A 19,922-nucleotide genomic window follows, 5' to 3' on the forward strand; every position below is an offset into this window, starting at 1 on the left:
TTGTCTTAACAAATATTGGGCATGTGGTCTTTCAAACATTATCACCAAGCAAACATTGATACTGACAGCTGAGTATTCAATCTTTTCTCACCATTTCTGTGAAAACTGAATATTTATAAAGCTAACCTTTATACTAAAAGTAAATGTCCTGTCAAAAATACCAGTTTCCAACTTGTCCGATTTTTAATTAAAAAAGGCCTTATGAAAACAAACTTAATATTCAAAATGATTACAACAACATGTAAGTGGGTCAAAGTGAATAACCCATTGCCCGACGTCCAAGTCCAGTGTTTTTTTCTGTTGGGCAAGCAAATTTATATATCATGCTGTACCAGTGTCCAGTTGACTTTCCAATGTTAATAATGTTGTTTATTGAAAACATCAACAAGAAAACGGCCGGTATAGTGGAAAAATGATCAGGGCAAGTGATGTTACATGTGCCACTGTACCGGAGTACACTATCAATTTTAAAGTTATTTCCACCCCTGATACTGATCACACAAGGCAACACTATCAGCAGGATTAAAGCTGTATTTTTCAACCTAACCTCTAAAGAAATATATGAACACTAAAATTGTGAAGCTCACTGACAGGTAGCAAACATCTCACTGTTGATATATTTCTTGAATCCTTGTTGATATACGAGTTTAAGTATATGTGTGTCCCAAACACGAGATGGTGAGTAAACACGTAGGTTCAATGATGAATATGAAGCTTGAGGTATTTCCCTCCAAGCCCCACCCAGGAATGTAAGCAACCTTCCGTCACATCCATCACCCTGTGACAAGGTGTCACTCACTTGCTTGTCAGTTTCCAAAGAATATTTTGATTTCAGTGTATGTAGCTGAATATATTGCGTCAATGTTGAAATAATAGCCTCGATTCCATTAGTAATACAAACTTGCATGGCTGCAATTTAAATCTATACTTATAGCAGTGTACGCCATAGTCAAAATAGAAAATTCTGACACACACTTATTTCGAACTGGCAAAGGTTGTAACTGTTAGAAAAAGATTTGAGGATTAGAAAATATGAATAATAATAGGAATGAATTAATCAAATGTACAGATTATTCTAATGAATCTTCTGATTTGGACTATTAGACATCAGAATTTCCAGATCAGATCTATTTGAGCAAACATACATTTCACTGTGCATAATTATTTCATATATATTTTTTATATTATTGCATTTATAAAACTTCCAGTGATGCATAATGTAACCATATTATGGTCATATTGTTATAGAACTTGTTCACATTCATCAGTTACTGAGAGATTATATGCTAGCTTCAGCCAGTTTAGAGGCATTTTAACCATGGTGGTGATGTATACAATGTGTGAAGATCTGGGTTAGACTGACTGACTGAGTTTGGTTTTACGCCGCTTTTAGCAATATTCCAGCAACATCACGGCGGGGGACACCAGAAATGGGCTTCACACATTGTGCCCATGTGGGGATTCGAACCCAGGTCTTTGGCGTGACGAGCCAACGCTTTAACCATTAGGCTACCCCACCGCCCCATCTGGGTTAGAACCTGTCTTCAGCAAGCAATGCTTGTCATAGCTGACGTATTGAGATCCGTGGTCAGGCTCATGGACCTGGTTCATCCTAACTGTGTAGACTGATTCTTATGAGGTCAGTCACTGAATTATCTGACCAGATTCAGTTTACATTGTATTGTTGTGAGGCAATTTACACATATGTGTTGTTGATGTAATCGATTTAAAGTAATGTACTCATCAATTATGTTGAATGTCAACAGAGAAAAGTTAACAGTTGATAATCTGTCAAAAAGAACATAAAAACTAAATTAAACTGAAAGCAGAGCATACTCATGAGTTTGTAATATTACCCTATCAAGGCATGTGCAGTTGCATTAAGTCTGAGCACACTGTTGATAACGTTTACCTCAAAACTAATTCAGATGTCAGTGGAGATGACGTCTGATGAAAATCTTAAAGTTCTTGTAGCGTGATGAAAGCCTAACCTGGACTTCATGGCTATGATGTAATACATGTAAGGTATTCAAAGGAACTATTGTATACATACTACTTCCTGCTCTTTCAATTTACTCCAGTTAATCTGTCCACATCTTAGCAGAAATTCTGCTCAGTATAATCTGGTTATATATTCCAAGACTTCTTGGACTGACCTGAGCAGCTAAGAATGTAAAATAAGTTGTAGAATGAATCAAATGAAAAAGATGTCAACTAACTAAAGTTGACATATTTGTAATTGATACAAATTATTTTCTAGTCCCATGTATTCATATGCTGCGCACAGCACTATGAACAGCTGACCTGTTTGTTTGAATCATGTCAAGCATTGAAACTGTCATAGTGTTACCCAGTCTCTCCCGACACAATGAGGCAGAACTGGTTTGAACGTACCCGCGCTTCAGGTTTTATGTCAGTCTCTCATGGTTGAGGAATGCTAATACATTTTACAGCTGGGTGAGCGTGCATATGAACAACTTGTCATAAAGTGAGAGACATTCACAAAATATCCAAAGGTATTATGTGTCATTTCTCACATGAGAAATGTAGGACATTTACAATACACTATTAACATGATTAACATAAAGGCACAGAGTTATTTCAATCTTCCATAAGGTGCTGGTGGGGTAGCCTAGTGGTTAAAGCGTTCGCTTGTCATTGCAAAGACCCGGGTTCGATTCCCCACATGGGTACAATGTGTGAAACCCATTTCTTGTGTCCCTCACTGTGATATTGCTGGTATATTGCTATAAGTAGCGAAAATCCATACTCACTCACTGATTCTTCCATAGGAAATGGATAAATAGCTTCTTTTGAACGTTCCATGTAATTCAGTTTTGTAACCTAGATAAGAGTGAGTGAGTGAGTTTTGGAACACTCTGTTGTAGGACATTAAGGGCAAGAGTGAATGAGTATGGTTTTATGCCACTTTCAACAATATTCCATCAATATCACAGTGGGGGACACCAGAAATGGGCTTCACACATTGTACCCATGTGGGGAATTGAACCCGGGTCATCAGCGTGACGGGTGAAACCTAGGTAAGAAAGTAAAAACTAATCAATAATCGTTTAAAATACCAGTGGTGCTACTATCCAACTTTGCCTACTGGACATATAATATATTGGTAACATCACTAAACACAGTATGTGGACTGTGCTAAAAAAAGTGACAGCTTAACCTAATTTTTGGAGTGTTTGCTTTAAGCATGTTAAGATCGAAAGCTGGGATTTGGTTCTCCACATAGGTGCAAGATCTTAACTTGAATCAGGTTTTCATTGATGTAACAGGGATCTCAATAAACATACAAAAGGAAATCGGAAACTTCTTCCCCCTCCCGCCCTTTCACTTGAGAATTTGCTATGGCAGCACATTCATTGTTATTATAAAGTAATGTGACATTGCAAGACTAACCCCAAACTGATACAACAATCTCCGACCCACATATTTACATTTGAGTGTTTATATTGTTTAAAGCCTGCTCAGTCATCCTTGGAGGATTCACATGAATGTAAAAAGATCCACCACCCAAACTACAAACACCTAGTTTGCTGAAAGGTCTGTTCTGTCACACAACATGAAAGAATATTGGCTCACGTCTTTCGAGACTCCACCAATAACCACTCAGACATATTCATATCATACCCACCTCAATCAGGGCTTGACATTCATGCTATCCCACTGACCTGGGTCTAGTAAAATGTTGACAGGACCAGTGCAACTTTGATAAGTGCTTTCACCACAGTCTAGTAGATACTTAAGGCTGTCAATATAATTGTACAGGTTTGGAGCTTTAAAAAGAATAAATGAATGAATAAAAAAAACTGTGTGAATGTATAAAATTCTACAAGGCAAGTGCAAATTGCACTAATCTGGGTTAGACTGACTGACTGAATTTGGTTTTACGCCGCTTTCAGCAATATTCCAGCAACATCACGGCAGGGACACCAGAAATGGGCTGCACACATTGTACCCATGTGGGGATTCGAACCCAGGTCTTCGGCATGACGAGCCAGCGCCATACCCACTAGGCTACCCCACCGCCCCAATCTGGGTTAGAAATGGTCTTCAGTAACCCATGCTTGTTGTTAGAGGCGACTAATGGGATCGGGAGGTCAGGTTTGCTGACTTGGTTGACACATGTCATCATATCCCAATTCATAGATCGATGCTCATGCTGTTGATCACTGGATTGTCTGGTCCAGACTCGATTACTTACAGACCACCATCATATAGCTGGAATATTGCTGAGTGAGGTGTTAAACAACACACCAACCCATCCAAAGATTTACAGTACATACTATTTGTACCGACAACAACTTTCAACCTGATGACATAAATTGTTAATAAGTGTGAGAAGCAACTCTAAGCATGGAGAATAATCTCAATTTTAGCTCTAGGTGGAGCAGCTAAAACATCCCATCATTGCATGTGGTGATTAATTAGTTTATCACACCAGCGAATCAGATACTAACATTCCACAACTCTATCAGAGCAAACACTGCCTCTCAGCATTCCACAGTCGCCTGCTAATGAACTCCTACGTCCATGGTTCCATAACCTGCTCCAGTCCCTTCCTACCTAAACCATTCCTATACAGTCTCACTCAGTAACAAACAACCTCCATGTTTACCCTCAACTCCCACTGACACCATTTCCTCAATTACAAAGTTTTAAGTCAGGAGTCCTTTTGCCACTTCAAATATCCCACCAATGTGACTTGGCACCCACCTGTCAGGCATGAGGTTTCTTCCAAACTGAAACACTTTGGTCACTAGCATCCACATCTTACAATTTACTCTAGAAAAGCCAAATAAATGTGATTGTGTGTCTATAAACAGAGCACCTGCTAACACATGACTCTATTTTTGTCAGTATGGGTTAACACAGGTATCCATGCTAAAATCCTTGTATGATAATGAGACAATGTATCTGATTTCATGACCAAGTTGCCCTTGATTGTGGAGACTCAAAACTGCTGAATTGTACCATCAAACACAGACCCATTGTTTTAACTGACATAACTAATTGTTTACCCATTGTTCCTTTGTTCATATTTGCTCAAAAGCAATAGCAACAAACTGTTTTTGTGTTTACTTTTTGAATTACCCAAATAATTCCCTTACTTTGTTTAAACAAATTCTGAATCTGAATTAAATGACAAAGTTTGATTTATGCAAAAACTAAACACCAGAGGAACTAGTTTTTCACAGGAACTCCACTACAAATGTCTTCCGTGTTGTAGAAATGAAACTCTACAAAGATGTTTCATGTATGTAGACTGTCAAGGAGGGAAAGAGATCTATTCAATTAATGTCAACGACAATGGTTCGCAGTCTGGAACAAAAACTTTGAGTCCAGTTCAAAACAAAGTCAGACACTTGGCACCAGGTAACATTTCAGCAGAATTGGTAACATTTTCTGAAATTCTGTTTTTCAATGAACAATTTGAGATATTTGTTTTCTCGAACAGGACATTTTCAGACAGGTTTCAACACTGAGAACAGTAAACTAAATAACTTGTCACATCACGATGATAATCTGGAAGAAGAGCTCCGCAGGATTTGGGGGATGTGTGTGGCAACGGGGATTGAAGCAGTGTTTATGCCTGGTGAAACTTGACCACGTGTCTTGGAGAAAAATATCCTGAAGGACAACTTGTTTTTTCTTTCCACAAATCCGGTCAATCTACATAAACCACACTTCAAAATGAGTTCTTAGTGAGTGAGTTAGGTTTTACGCTGCTCTCAGCAATATTCCAGCTATATGGCGTCGGTCTGTAAAAAATTGAGTCTGGACCAGACAATCCAGAGATCAACAGCTTGAGCATCGATCTATGTATTTGGCATATAGAGCTGTGAAGTAGATGGGCTTTTCTGATGGTGTCCACATCTGTTATGTTAGGACTTTCTTTCACTATCAGATTTTTTCTCTCCCAAAACATTGGCTTGAATTTGAAACTGAGCTAGATTGTATGAATCAGAACCTTCAGTTTTTATTGCTGGGGGAACATTTCACATTGTTCAACAACAAAAATGACGGGGTCAGGAGGGAAGAAATGTGAACAGCCATAACACACAAAAAAGACTTATTGTGTCATATCAATGACTGACCCTAAAAGACAGGTACCCTAATTCTACATATGTGATACATTTATCACAATTTCCATATAACTTTCCATGCCACCATACTCTACAGATTTTCTAGTATACTAAAGGTATATTTGATTTTCAATCATAAAGTCAAATTTTTCATGTTTTGATGTAAGAGGTGACCTATGGTTGACACGTCATTGGTTCCAAATGGCGTAGATCGATGTTCATGCTGTTGATCACTGGCATGTCTGGTCCAGACTCGATTATTTACAGACCACCGCCATATAGCTGGAATATTGCTGAGTGTGGCATAAAAACTAATCTTACTCACTTACTCATGTTTTGACAAGAAGAGGGCAAAGATTAGCAAGCCATTAGGGTAAGGATTACAATTAAAATAAGTACAAATGTTCACATATGATATCAAACCAAAATCATTGCAAAAGAACTTGTACAAAATATCCAACACATTCTAATGAGGGCAATCTCTGAAGAACACTATAGATTGCCCTGGAATGTACTGGGGAGCAAGACATTAAGGCTGAACACAATTAGCACAATTGCTGCACTGATCCAGCCATAGCTGCAGCGGTGTTTTGATCCCAATCTAGATAGCTACCAGGCTCATGAGTTACCTACAAACTGTGAACTGGTGTAATTAATCAAGCTACATTGTTGCATATTGCATGACTCATGCAATAAATATAAACACTAACTTGAGCCAAATCAGTCACTATGCAGGCATTGAATTCTGCCTGCAGCGCTGGTCAATGAATGTCCGTCCGTTCTTGGAAGACCAAGTGCTCTGTATTCTGGCAAATACTAACGAAATGGCGTGGAATACATTGACATTACCAAATCAGATACAACCCAGCTAATTGCAGTTCTACTTACCAAGCGTGCGGTATGATATTTATTGTACCAGCATACATCAATTCAAGTACACAGAAAAGCTCTCTCCTAGCAGTGGCATGGTATAAATTTTCATATCAAACCAGCTGGTGTATACAGAGCATAGTTGATAAATGTTAAACATACCAATGATACTGCCATCAGATTCCCATAAGTGAAACCATTAAATGAATAATTACTTAGAAAGGATACAAATAACACCCACTCTGAGACCCATTGGATGAGTGAGGGGTTTTACACTGCTTTTAGTTTTAGCAATATTCCAGTAATATCACAGTGGGGGTATACCAGAAATGGGCTTCATGCATTGTACCCATGTGTGCCCACTGGATGAGAAAGTGTAAGTATAATATATAAACTGAAGCATGTATGTAAGATATATTGTTAATCATGTATATAGCTTCTCTGATCTTGGCTAAGAATATATACAATTTAATATCAATCAGTTTTTCTTCACGCAATCAATCAATTGTGAAATCCCCATCTGTCAAGAATAATGCATCACCTGAATGTGTTGTGCTATTCTTAGCACAGTGACCACCAAATTAGATAATCTAGTTCCCAATATATGTCACACTATATATACCCTCCACTCCTAAAAAGCTAAGGAAGAATAATTCTTTCATACAGCTACAGTTAATATGACATGGCATGGTGTTCTTTAACTACTTTTGAGTAGTATATCTGTATAGATACAAATGTATATATCCATAATTGACCCTGTTTACATCAGATACATGTCATAAATAACATCAACTCTAAGAAGCTAACTTAAAACAGGTCTGAAACAATACTTTGCAAAATATCCATATCTTTATTACTTTATTACACCTTTAAAGGTCACCAATAGAAGCAAACACTGAAATTCCGATCTAATGATCCAACATTCTGATCACTCATTATGCTGAGAAGTATTTATTCAGATAATTATAAGGACTGGGGTAGGCAAGTTCACCTTCAGTACAAAGCTAGGGTGATATAGATCGTATCGCCACTGGATGCAAGATCGTACATAAACCGAGCCAGTGCTTGGTCTGTCATACACAGATGTTGTTCATTTCAGATCAATAAATCCTTAAACGCTACAATGGACATGCAGCCATTACTGCTATATATTGTTGACCGCGGCTGCTTACAGTATTGGTTGACAACATAATCATGATAATAGCTACAATTAATAATGTCATTCAATTTGATAATTATACCTCATTTTAGATATTGGTCATATTTGTACACCTTGCTCCTGAAGACCAGACCAGACCAGACCAGACCAGGCATATCATGGCGAAATGTGTTGATAAAGATTTCAAACATGGGCATGCATATGTGCACTATTATGTATAAAGGGGGATAATTTATGGATGTCGACTTGTAAATTATAAAGTTTCAAAGCGTTTTGTTACACCTCCATCATACTCTAAAATGTTGTGGTCCTCATACAGCAGTTGACATCCATATATTCCTGCACACCCCTTTTTATGTGTTTCACTTCTAAATGACTTTCAATGATTGTATATAGTTTAATCAAATTGCATTGATTAAAAAGGATCAAAAGGATATTAATAAGTCTACATTTTGTTAAATTAGTGTCAAATGTCTCCTTCACATTTTGAGTTTCACTTCTCCAAACAAACCAGTTTGTAGACTGTGACTAAACAGGGGTCAGAGTCAACTACACCCACACCTACCAACACCACTAGACCTCACCAACACCACTAGACCTCACCAACGACCCTAGACCTCACCGAGACCCCACCCACCAACACCCCACCTACCGGGACCCCACCCACCGGGACCCATCAGTGATGAGAAGTATGTGTAATTTATACACTGATGTGACTCATGGCTTGGTAGAGCCAGACGTGCATGTACAGGCAGTTTCTGACAGCCCCACAATGTGTTCAACCCGCTACCCATCTGAAGGAAATCCTCACAGTACTTTCCGATGTTCCGCTCCATGTGTTCCATTGAAACCCTCACTTCCCTAAGAGCAGCACATTCCTCTGTGTACCCGTGTACTATAATGCTTTATCTACCAACACACTGTAATGACTGTGTCTGCCTTAAGGGACACACAAATACCACAAACTGGCCTGGGGGGATCGACAGTGTTCTTGCAGGGGTGGAAATAACCCATTACCCGACGTCCGAGTCCAGTGTTTTTTTCTGTCGGGCAAGCAAATTTGTATATCATGCTGTACCAGTGTCCAGTTGACTTTCCAATGTTAATTATGTTGTTTATTTAAAAAATCAACAAGAAAACAGACGGTAAAGAGGAAAAATAATCAAGGCAAGTGATTTTACATGTGACACTTTACCGGAGTACACTAGCAATTTTAAAGTTATTTCCACCCCTGATTCTTGGCCTGTACTCTGACACCTCACTCAATCTCGTATCAAAGGGCTGATCATTCATGTTTGTGTTCTGTGAAAACATATCATGTATGTTAACTTGTTTGTTGTATAATATCCAACTCTGTCATCAATCAACTGTATGATTGCAGTCTGCAAATAATGGAGTTTAGACCAGACAGTCTAGTGATTGACATCATAAACATCAATCAATTCAAATTGGATTGATGACATGCAAAAGCCTTACCATCAATCTATTGGTATCATCTTACAGTGAGTCAGTGAGAATTGTTTTATGCCGCTTCTAGCAATATTCCAGCAATATCACGGCGGGGACACCAGAAATGGGCTTCACACATTGTACCCATGTGGGGAATCGAACCCGGGTCTTCGGCGTGACGAGCGAACGCTTTAACCACTAGGCTACCCCACCGCCCCCGTATCATCTTACAACAAGTATGGGTTGCAAAAGACCAATTCTAACACAGCATAAAATGAGATAGGAAGTTGAAAAACTTGCAGCTGTAGCCAGGTTGTTGAATACAGCAATTGTGATGCTCACAGGGGTAGACATAACACTCCCTTTGGTATTATTTTTCAAAGCTATCTTGATTTTTCATTTTCTCTTCCATTCAGGTAACATTTTCATAAAAAAGTGAGAAAAAAAGAAGAACGAATTAGGTCAGTTGTCCAAGATATTTTATGGATTAAACTTCTTTTTATTTCCCTCACGAAACCTTCACCACCATTCCAGGTCCCTTCATCAGGTAAACGTTGCAAGGAAATAAAAATTTAATCCATAAACATATCTTGGACATCTATGACACAACTTTAAATGCCACTGAAAGACATAGACTTAGGTCTGGCCTAATGTGATCTAATCAAAATCAAGTCTTGCCTATTTCACTAGATGTTCTATGACTCGAGCACTCGTCTGTGACAAATGAGTCCAGGCTGGGACCTAAAACAAACTAATGACGCTCAACTTTGTCGGCAGACCCACACCATACACCACGAGAACTCCACTAAGGGGTAGAGAGCTGCTTAAACTGTTAACTGTCATTATCTCCAAACAAACCATTCCAGGATCGCAGTATGGAACCCAGATCCTATTTCCACATGTTTCTGTACCAACTCAGCAATTATCACACATACCAATTACCCTAAATTTAGCACAAGAGGTATTGTGAGGCACTCATTCATGAATACCCTAACCAAGCCATTTCATCTTTACAAGAAGGCTACATGCAGATTGTCAGAGGTTGAATAGTATGCAAGTTTGCTTCATAGTTAAGAATGTAGGTCAGGTGACTTGCGATTCCCCATACAACCCTGTAGCTAATGCCGATACCCTCGACCACAGATAGATGTCAGTTAAGCTATGGGGTTTACCTGTACATTCCTTGAGAAGTGGAAACCTAACTATGTTGTATTGACAAGAAATTTTGAGGTCAAGAACTCTCTGAACTTTAAAGATCTTTCTATAAATCACACACAAGAAGAAAAGACTAAAAGAACCAGTGAACTAGGTTTTAATGATGATTTAATGGCATAAATTAGTATGTGAGTGAGTGAGTACTGTTTTACGATGCTTTTAGCAATATTCCAGCAATATCACGGCGGGGGACACCAGAAATGGGCTTCACACATTGTACCCATGTCTTCGGCGTGACCAGAGAATGCTTTAACCACTAGGCTACCCCACTGCCCCAATTAGTACCGGTATGTGTTTTTTCAATGAATGAAAGAAGAAATCATCAGTAATTTGTTTTGAGTAGTATAAACTCAAGCCCAAACATTGTAATAAGCTCTTCTGCCAATGCCAATGTTTATATCATGAATGGTATAATTACTTTTATCTTTGAAGACCATATTTCATCTTTTAACATCATAGCTATACTTAATGACCATAACTTATTTATACATATTCTGATGAACTGCTAATAAATTTCTTAATTCACTCTTACAGATCCAGCGATAGCAACAACGTATCCATATACAACATCAGCAATAATGGTTTATCACATTTTGTGGGATATAAACTCTTATAAATGCTTCATAAGATGACATCACAGTGAAGATAAGATCACATTGTTGCTAGTGTAATGCATAACCTGAACAAGAAAATCTTTATAATATACTGAACTGAAAAAGTTAGGGATCATGAGCATGAGTACATACCACTAACATTATTTCTAGAAATATGCTCAGATTTTACTACAATACAACCCCCAAATATATTCATGATCCCAAACCTTTTTTCAACAGTATATTGTCACATCAAAATGTCTGGTATGCATACATTTAATGATAAACCCAAAAGCTACTGCTGAACATGCTGGACAAAAACACTGGATTTCGTTTGGATTTAACTGTATTCCAGAAGTCACCGGAAATGAGTGAGTGAGTGAGTTTAGTTTTACATCACTTTTAACAATATTCCAGCAATATGACGGCGGGGACACCAGAAAGGGGCTTCACACTTTGTACCATGTGGGGAATCGAACCTGGTCTTCAATGTGACAAGCAAATGCTGTTAACCACTAGGCTACCCCAATCCCTCGTATCATCTTACAACAAGTATGGGTTGCAAAGACCAATTCTAACACAGCATAAAATGAGATAGGAAGTTGAAAAACTTGCAGCTGTAGCCAGATTGTTGAATACAGCAATTGTGATGCTCACAGGGGCAGACATAACACTCCCTTTGGTATTATTTTTCAAAGCTATCTTGATTTTTCTTTTTCTCTTCCATTCAGGTAACATTTTCATAAAAAAGTGAGAAAAAAAGAAGAACGAATTAGGTCAGTTGTCCAAGATATTTTTATGGATTAAACTTCTTTTTTATTTCCCTCACGACGTTTCGGGACCATTCCAGGTCCCTTCATCAGGTAAACGTTGCAAGGGAAATAAAAAAGAAATTTAATCCATAAACATATCTTGGACATCTATGCACAACTTTTAAATGCCACTGAAAGACATAATTAGGTCAGGCCTAATGTGATCTAATCAAAATCAAGTCTTGCCTATTTCACTAGATGTTCTATGTGCACTCGTCTGTGACAAAAGAGTCCCTGCCTAAAAACAAACTAAGCTCAACTTTGTCAAGTAACCCACACCATAGCCAGGAGAACTCCACTAAGGGGTAGAGAGCTGCTTAAACTGTTAACTGTCATTATCTCAAAACAAACCATTCCAGGATCGCAGTATGGAACCCAGGTCCTATTTCCACATGTTTCTGTACCAACTCAGCAATTATCACACATACCAATTACCCTAAATTTAGCACAAGAGGTATTGTGAGGCACTCATTCATGAATACCCTAACCAAGCCATTTCATCTTTACAAGAAGGCTACATGCAGATTGTCAGAGGTTGAATAGTATGCAAGTTTGCTTCATAGTTAAGAATGTAGGTCAGGTGACTTGCGATTCCCCATACAACCCTGTAGCTAATGCCGATACCCTCGACCACAGATAGATGTCAGTTAAGCTATGGGGTTTACCTGTACATTCCTTGAGAAGTGGAAACCTAACTATGTTGTATTGACAAGAAATTTTGAGGTCAAGAACTCTCTGAACTTTAAAGATCTTTCTATAAATCACACACAAGAAGAAAAGACTAAAAGAACCAGTGAACTAGGTTTTAATGATGATTTAATGGCATAAATTAGTATGTGAGTGAGTGAGTACTGTTTTCACGATGCTTTTAGCAATATTCCAGCAATATCACGTGGGGGGACACCAGAAATGGGCTTCACACATTGTACCCATGTCTTCGGCGTGACGAGAGAATGCTTTAACCACTAGACTACCCCACTGCCCCAATTAGTACCGGTATGTGTTTTTTCAATGAATGAAAGAAGAAATCATCAGTAATTTGTTTTGAGTAGTATAAACTCAAGCCCAAACATTGTAATAAGCTGTTCTGCCAATGCCAATGTTTATATCATGAATGGTATAATTACTTTTATCTTTGAAGACCATATTTCATCTTTTAACATCATTGCTATACTTAATGACCATAACTTATTTATACATATTCTGATGAACTGCTAATAAATTTCTTAATTCACTCTTACAGATCCAGCGATAGCAACAACATATCCATATACAACATCAGCAATAATGGTTTATCACATTTTGTGGGATATAAACTCTTATAAATGCTTCATAAGATGACATCACAGTGAAGATAAGATCACATTGTTGCTAGTGTAATGCATAACCTGAACAAGAAAATCTTTATAATATACTGAACTGAAAAAGTTAGGGATCATGAGCATGAGTATATACCACTAACATTATTTCTAGAAATATGCTCAGATTTTACTACAATACAACCCCCAAATATATTCATGATCCCAAACCCTTTTCAACAGTATATTGTCACATCAAAATGTCTGGTATGCATACATTTAATGATAAACCCAAAAGCTACTGCTGAACATGCTGGACAAAAACACTGGATTTCGTTTGGATTTAACTGTATTCCAGAAGTCACCGGAAATGAGTGAGTGAGTGAGTTTAGTTTTACATCACTTTTAACAATATTCCAGCAATATGACTGCGGGGGACACCAGAAAGGGGCTTCACACTTTGTACCATGTGGGGTATCGAACCTGGATCTTCAATGTGACAAGCAAATGCTGTTAACCACTAGGCTAAACCACCTCCCCCACTGGATTTGGCCTTATGAGTGAATGTCATGGCTAATGCTTTCAGTCATGTTTACCTCGACCTGACTCAATTATTTACAGGCTGCTCTCATAACGCTGGAATATACTGCAGCATTCAACAGACACCCTCTCACTCACTCACTCACTCACTCACTGCACAGTGTGACTTTCAATCTGTCAACCCCAGGTAGCAACAATGTCATGTCAAGTTCACCTACAATTACCTTATTCCCTGCAATTTACACACGACAGGTGTGTGTGTTATTAAGTGTTAATTTGTCAAGCCAATGTCTACAAAAACCCATTGACATAAGTCCTACACATCCACGTGTAGATAGGCAGGGTTTACCTTGCTCTACAGAACTAGGGGTCCAGGACCCCCAATTACTAACATCAAGGGTCAAACAGAATATATGAGGGTCCCATAAAGTGTAGTTTACTGTACGATATGATAATGACATTTATAATTGTAAATTATAAAGTTTCAAAGTGTTTTGTTACACCTCCATCATACTCTAAAATGTTGTGGTCCTCATACAGCAGTTGACATCCATATATTCCTGCACACCCCTTTATGTGTTTCACTTCTAAATGACTTTCAATGATTGTATATAATTTAATCAAATTGCATTGATTAAAAAGCATCAAAAGGATATTAATAAGTCTACATTTTGTTAAATTAGTGTCAAATGTCTCCTTCTCATTTTGAGTTTCACTTCTCCAAACAAACCAGTTTGTTGACTGTGACTAAACAGGGGTCAGGGTCAACTACACCCACACCTACCAACACCACTAGACCTCACCAACACCACTAGACCTCACCAACGACCCTAGACCTCACCGAGACCCCACCCACCAACACCCCACCTACCGGGACCCCACCCACCGAGACCCATCAGTGATGAGAAGTATGTGTAATTTATACACTGATAATGACATTTATAACAGGAACTTTACACTTCTGGTACAAATTTGATACGAAGAATATTATTGTGTGTGCGTCTGAATGCAGTATATTTTATTCTGCTTCCATTCTAAAAATTTGTACACATTGAATGCATGTTTCTGTGTCATGCAAAACCCTGGTCTTGTCAAGACATTCATGTCGTCAAAACCTCCCCTGAAGTTATCGCCTCACCACCTGGCGAAACTTGACAGACTGATGCTCCTTGTGCAGTCCAATTACTGCCTTACATGATAAAAGGTCCTGTCAATACAGTCATTTATCAGACCTGTAAGGCTAACATGGTTGGGTGTGATAATTTATGAATGTTGACATGAGGAGCTGTGTCACATCTCACAGAAATATGAGTGAGTGAGTGAGTTTAGTTTTATGCCGCTTTTAGCAACATTATGACGGGGAACACCAGAAATGGGCTTCACACATTGTACCCATGTGGGGAATCGAACCCGGGTCTTCGGTGTGATGAGCGGATGCTTTAACCACTAGGCTACCCCACTGCCTCCTCAGAAATATACCGGTAACTCGTCCCAATGACAGTTGACAGGCAACTGCAACTCATTGGTTCTAAATATATTGCTTGTTTTGCACACACCCTGTCTCCACTTTCTGCAGACAATCAAAATAAGGAACCTCTGATTCCTACTCTGCAAAAGCTGGTAACTGTGTTGTGGGACAAGCACAAGTTTGAAAACTGGTCCAAATAATAACATATGTTATATTTGGGATTACACTTTCTCAGTAAAGTACAGATTCTAGTACTTTTTCAGTTGAGTCCCATCCGGGATTCGAACCCACACCCTCACAGTGTGGCATTGTGTATTTCATGGTCCAAATAATACTCACATGCATTTTGCAAGTGAATCATCATATTTATTGAATTTTTAAAATATACACAACAAATACCCCTTGATATTTTAGATTTTGTTTTCAGTTTAACCTGAATCACTTCAGTTTTACATAAGGGTCAACTGGAAATGTTAGCAAGAGTGTGTCAAAGTCTACATCTTAAATTGAAGGATGACTGCCAGTCAGTCTATCAGTTACCTTACACCAAGACAATGTAACAAGTTATGTATGGCATTAAATGCAATTTCTGGACCTAGACTGTAAACTTGATAGAGATACAGTTTGTTAGAAAATTGTAAGAGAATACAGAAGGCCACATTTCAAATATGAAATATTTGTAACTATTTGAAAATATTTCAAGTTGGCCAGGAAGGCACCTACATGTATATCCAGATAAAATTTCACAAGAAATATTTCATATTAGAGAATTAGGATACTTCACCCAGAAACATGCATATCAATGTGTATATAAAGACCATATAACATCATGAAAGATCTGCTTGATCAGCAATAAAATCTCTCATTTTGTGACATCAAGACTCTCTGAGCAGGATTTATTTTCAGTTGTCAAACATGGTAACAGGTCAATGGATGATTTTTAGCAAACATCTCTCTCAAGGATATAAGTCTTTCTACACTCATGAAATATATAAACGACAACCATATGTCATATATTACAAGCTTGTAAGAACTAACACACCCCTTAAACATGTTAAAGGTCTATATGATCGGACAGTCCTTCATCATGTTCATGGAGACAATTGGTGATCTCAGCTAGTTTGAATGAGGTCAATGAAACACTTTACTCAAGAACAAGCTCTAATATAGTTCTAATCATCAATACTTAACCTAATTAGAGTCTGTGACAATGTCTTAATTACACCAAAGCCCTTGATTACAATGTCTGACTATCTACACCATCCACTCTTCCACATAAATGTTTACTGTGACCCAGCATTCCTTATCTATTCATATAACATTCCCTTGATGACTGAAGCATGATTTTATACAGCTAAATAAATCCAAACCTCATTCATGCAACAATAATGTTTGTGAGAAAAAACTCTTAATATGTATAGGTGCAGTTTCATATTCTTTCAAAAGTGTAATTAGTTTAATAAATTCCTTATCGTATTCATTGCATAATGCTATCGTGACGCACAAAAACGTCGATGTATGGAGTTTTAGGTTAACATATTTGGTGGTATATAGGAATAGTTGTTTCGTTGGTTTGGTCACAGTGGATGCACCCCTGCAGAACGCAATCCGACCTAACCGATTGCAAGCTGACACTCTCTTGCAAAATTCCATGAAGTTAAAACACCATGGGAGGAAGATGTAACAGGTTTTTTTCGCAGTCCTCACAGTTTTTACGCTAATTCAATTTAGTGACACTGATGGTTGAGTACTTGCATTGGACGCCGGGACGACATTCGCGTTCCGAACCAGTATACCTGGACTATTACGGTAACATCTCACCTGGATTCTTTGATGGACCGCCATGTTTAGACAGCCAAGCGAACAGACACGTAAAAGAAGGCAGACGCTTAAATTGAGAGTGTCAGTGCAAAAATAATTCACGTAGAGGAAACACAAGAAAAACGAGTTAGAATTACCTGATATTCCGAGCTTGTCGACGACACAGTTCTACTAGGTTGCTGACAGGCATGCACAGTTATCGTACCTGATGATATGTTGAACCGGTATGCGCTAAAAATAGCTCAAGCCGCAGCACTCATCTGTTATCAATGCGCGATCGATTGTAGTTCATTCCGATCGTCTGCTCGTCTCCTTCAACATGAAAATGTCCCATCTGAGTGACACGGTGTCAAAGGCGCGTAATAATACATGTACAGTTATATATCTCCATGTAGGTATATATCTACATGTTGGTTACAGTAGTTAAAGTACTAACCTCTACAATCCTTATGATTTAAAAAGTGGTACAAATATAACTCAAGCGAAATTTGTGTTCGTTTTTATTTCAACATTTCTCTTTCATTTCAAAGATGACGACGACTATATTTGGACTAGTTGGAGTCTGGGTCTGGGATAGCATTATGTTGAAAAGTCCGCACATAGACGTGTTTACCTTTGAATATTTCAACAAAAGCAGCAACATACACTGTGTATACCTTGGTGTGGGTGACGCCTATATTGGGGCGTGCAAACATAATATAAGTAGTCAAACAAACGTGTATTGATGCAGTTTCATATTGCATAGGAAAAATTGTTACCGAGCCTTGAGATAGTTTTAGAAGAGCCCACCGAAATATGCACTCTTGTAGGATAAGGCATCACGTATGATATGGTGTTCCTGAAGAAAAACGTTGAAATATTACACACGTATTGTCAGTTGTACACCTCACGGAACAGGGAATGTGTCTATTAGGCGTGAATATACCATTCACATTGGTCAAATGAGAATTGTATTTGGAATTACACTTTCTCAGTAAAGTACAAATTCCAGTGGCGGATTCAGGACTTTGGAGAAGAGGTGGGGGGTTTCACATAAATCATGAAGTCCAAAGGTTAGGGGAAAAATTATTTCGGGGGAAGGTTCACAACCCGCCTCTGGATCCGCCCTTGAATTCTAGTACTTTATTTTGGGGACGGGTGGGGTGTTGGGGATCAACCCCATCCGAGATTCGAACCCACACTCCCAGTTCATGAAAAGTTGGAATTATTAGACAAGTTTTTGATTTGTGGTATGTATGGAATGTATTGGGAGAACTTAAGTTTGTACACTAGTTCACCGAATTAGATGTTGGGATAAGGTGTTTTGATATGGATAATGATATGCTGTGATACATTGCAGAACAAACTTATTCATTGGTCGACAAGGAAATCTGAAACAAGACCGCCTCCGTGGTGTAGTGGTGATAACGTCCGCCCGGAAGGTCGCGGGTTCGATCCCCGACCGCATCATACCAAAAAATACGTTAAAATATGGTACTTGCTGGTCCCTGCCTGGCGCTCGGCATTTATGGTTACAACAAGGACTGGTCGGCTCGGAGTCAGTGTAATGTGTCTGAGTGGGGTATTCGTGCTTAACTGCGGCATGGTATCTCAGTGAGCCAGTACTATAAAACCAGCTTTTATAAGTCTGGGCTAGTACAAGCACCCACAAATACACACGCATGCACGTCGTCATATGAGCGAAATATTCTTAAGTGCGACGTAAAACCCAATAGTTATTCTGTAAGTTTATACACATAAATAAAACATTATAGTATATATGGACTATATACATTTACGTAGAGCTTGTGAACCGTGAAGATCCGGATAAGAATCGATCTTCAGTAACCTATGCCTGACTAACCTGAACGGGAGGCCAGACTCGCTGAGTTCATCGTATGAAGTTAACCACTGGATTCTCTGGTCCAGACTCGATCGTTTACAGACCGTCGTTATATAATTGCTGATTGCTGCATTTAATAACAAACAAAATAATGTAGAGCTTGTAAGTATATCTGATGGTTGGTTGGTTGTTTAACGCCGCACTCAGCAAAATTCCATCTATATGTGGCAGAAGCATATGTGGCGTTCTAAAAGTGGGGTTTTCAGTACTTTTCTACTTCGACTTTAGCCTATGTCTTGGGGCACCACATTTTTCAAGGTCTAGGGGAAAGTTATTAGATTGTATGTTCTGTGTTCTGTCACCTCCCTTGCCACCTCACCCTCCAACACACACACACACGCACGCACGCACGCACGCTCTTTATTCATAAGGCATGTGATAATATTACCCATTATTGAGTGAGTTAGTTTTATTATTACGCCGCTTTTAGCAATATTCCAGCAATATCACGGCGAGGGGACACCAGAAATGGGCTTCACACATTGTACCCATGTGGGGAATCGAACCTGGGTCTCCGGTGTGACGAGCGAACGCTTTAACCACTAGGCTACCCCATTGCCCCGCCCATTATTGGCATCTCCCACGTGTATTACTGGAATATTGCCAAAAGGGACGCCAAATCATACTCACTCACTGACTTTCACTTCTTCTACCATCTATATGCTCAACCGCACTTACGCACGCAACCACACACACACACGCACAAACTCGGAG

General features: G+C 38.7%; 1 protein-coding gene across 1 annotated transcript in view; it reads right to left on the bottom strand.

Annotated features, from left to right (window-relative positions):
- The window catches only part of LOC124288565 (advillin-like), a 60,895-nt gene extending 43,323 nt beyond the window's left edge, over positions 1-17,572 (bottom strand). Inside the window, exon 1 of the mRNA XM_046725118.1 lies at positions 17,464-17,572. The gene's annotated coding sequence lies outside the window, so the exon portion shown is untranslated. The remainder of the gene's footprint in view (positions 1-17,463) is intronic.
- Positions 17,573-19,922: the final 2,350 nt, after the last annotated feature.

This window comes from Haliotis rubra, unplaced genomic scaffold, assembly GCF_003918875.1.
Source record: "Haliotis rubra isolate DU_JTF1 unplaced genomic scaffold, ASM391887v1 Scf42, whole genome shotgun sequence".
NCBI lineage: Eukaryota > Metazoa > Mollusca > Gastropoda > Lepetellida > Haliotidae > Haliotis > Haliotis rubra.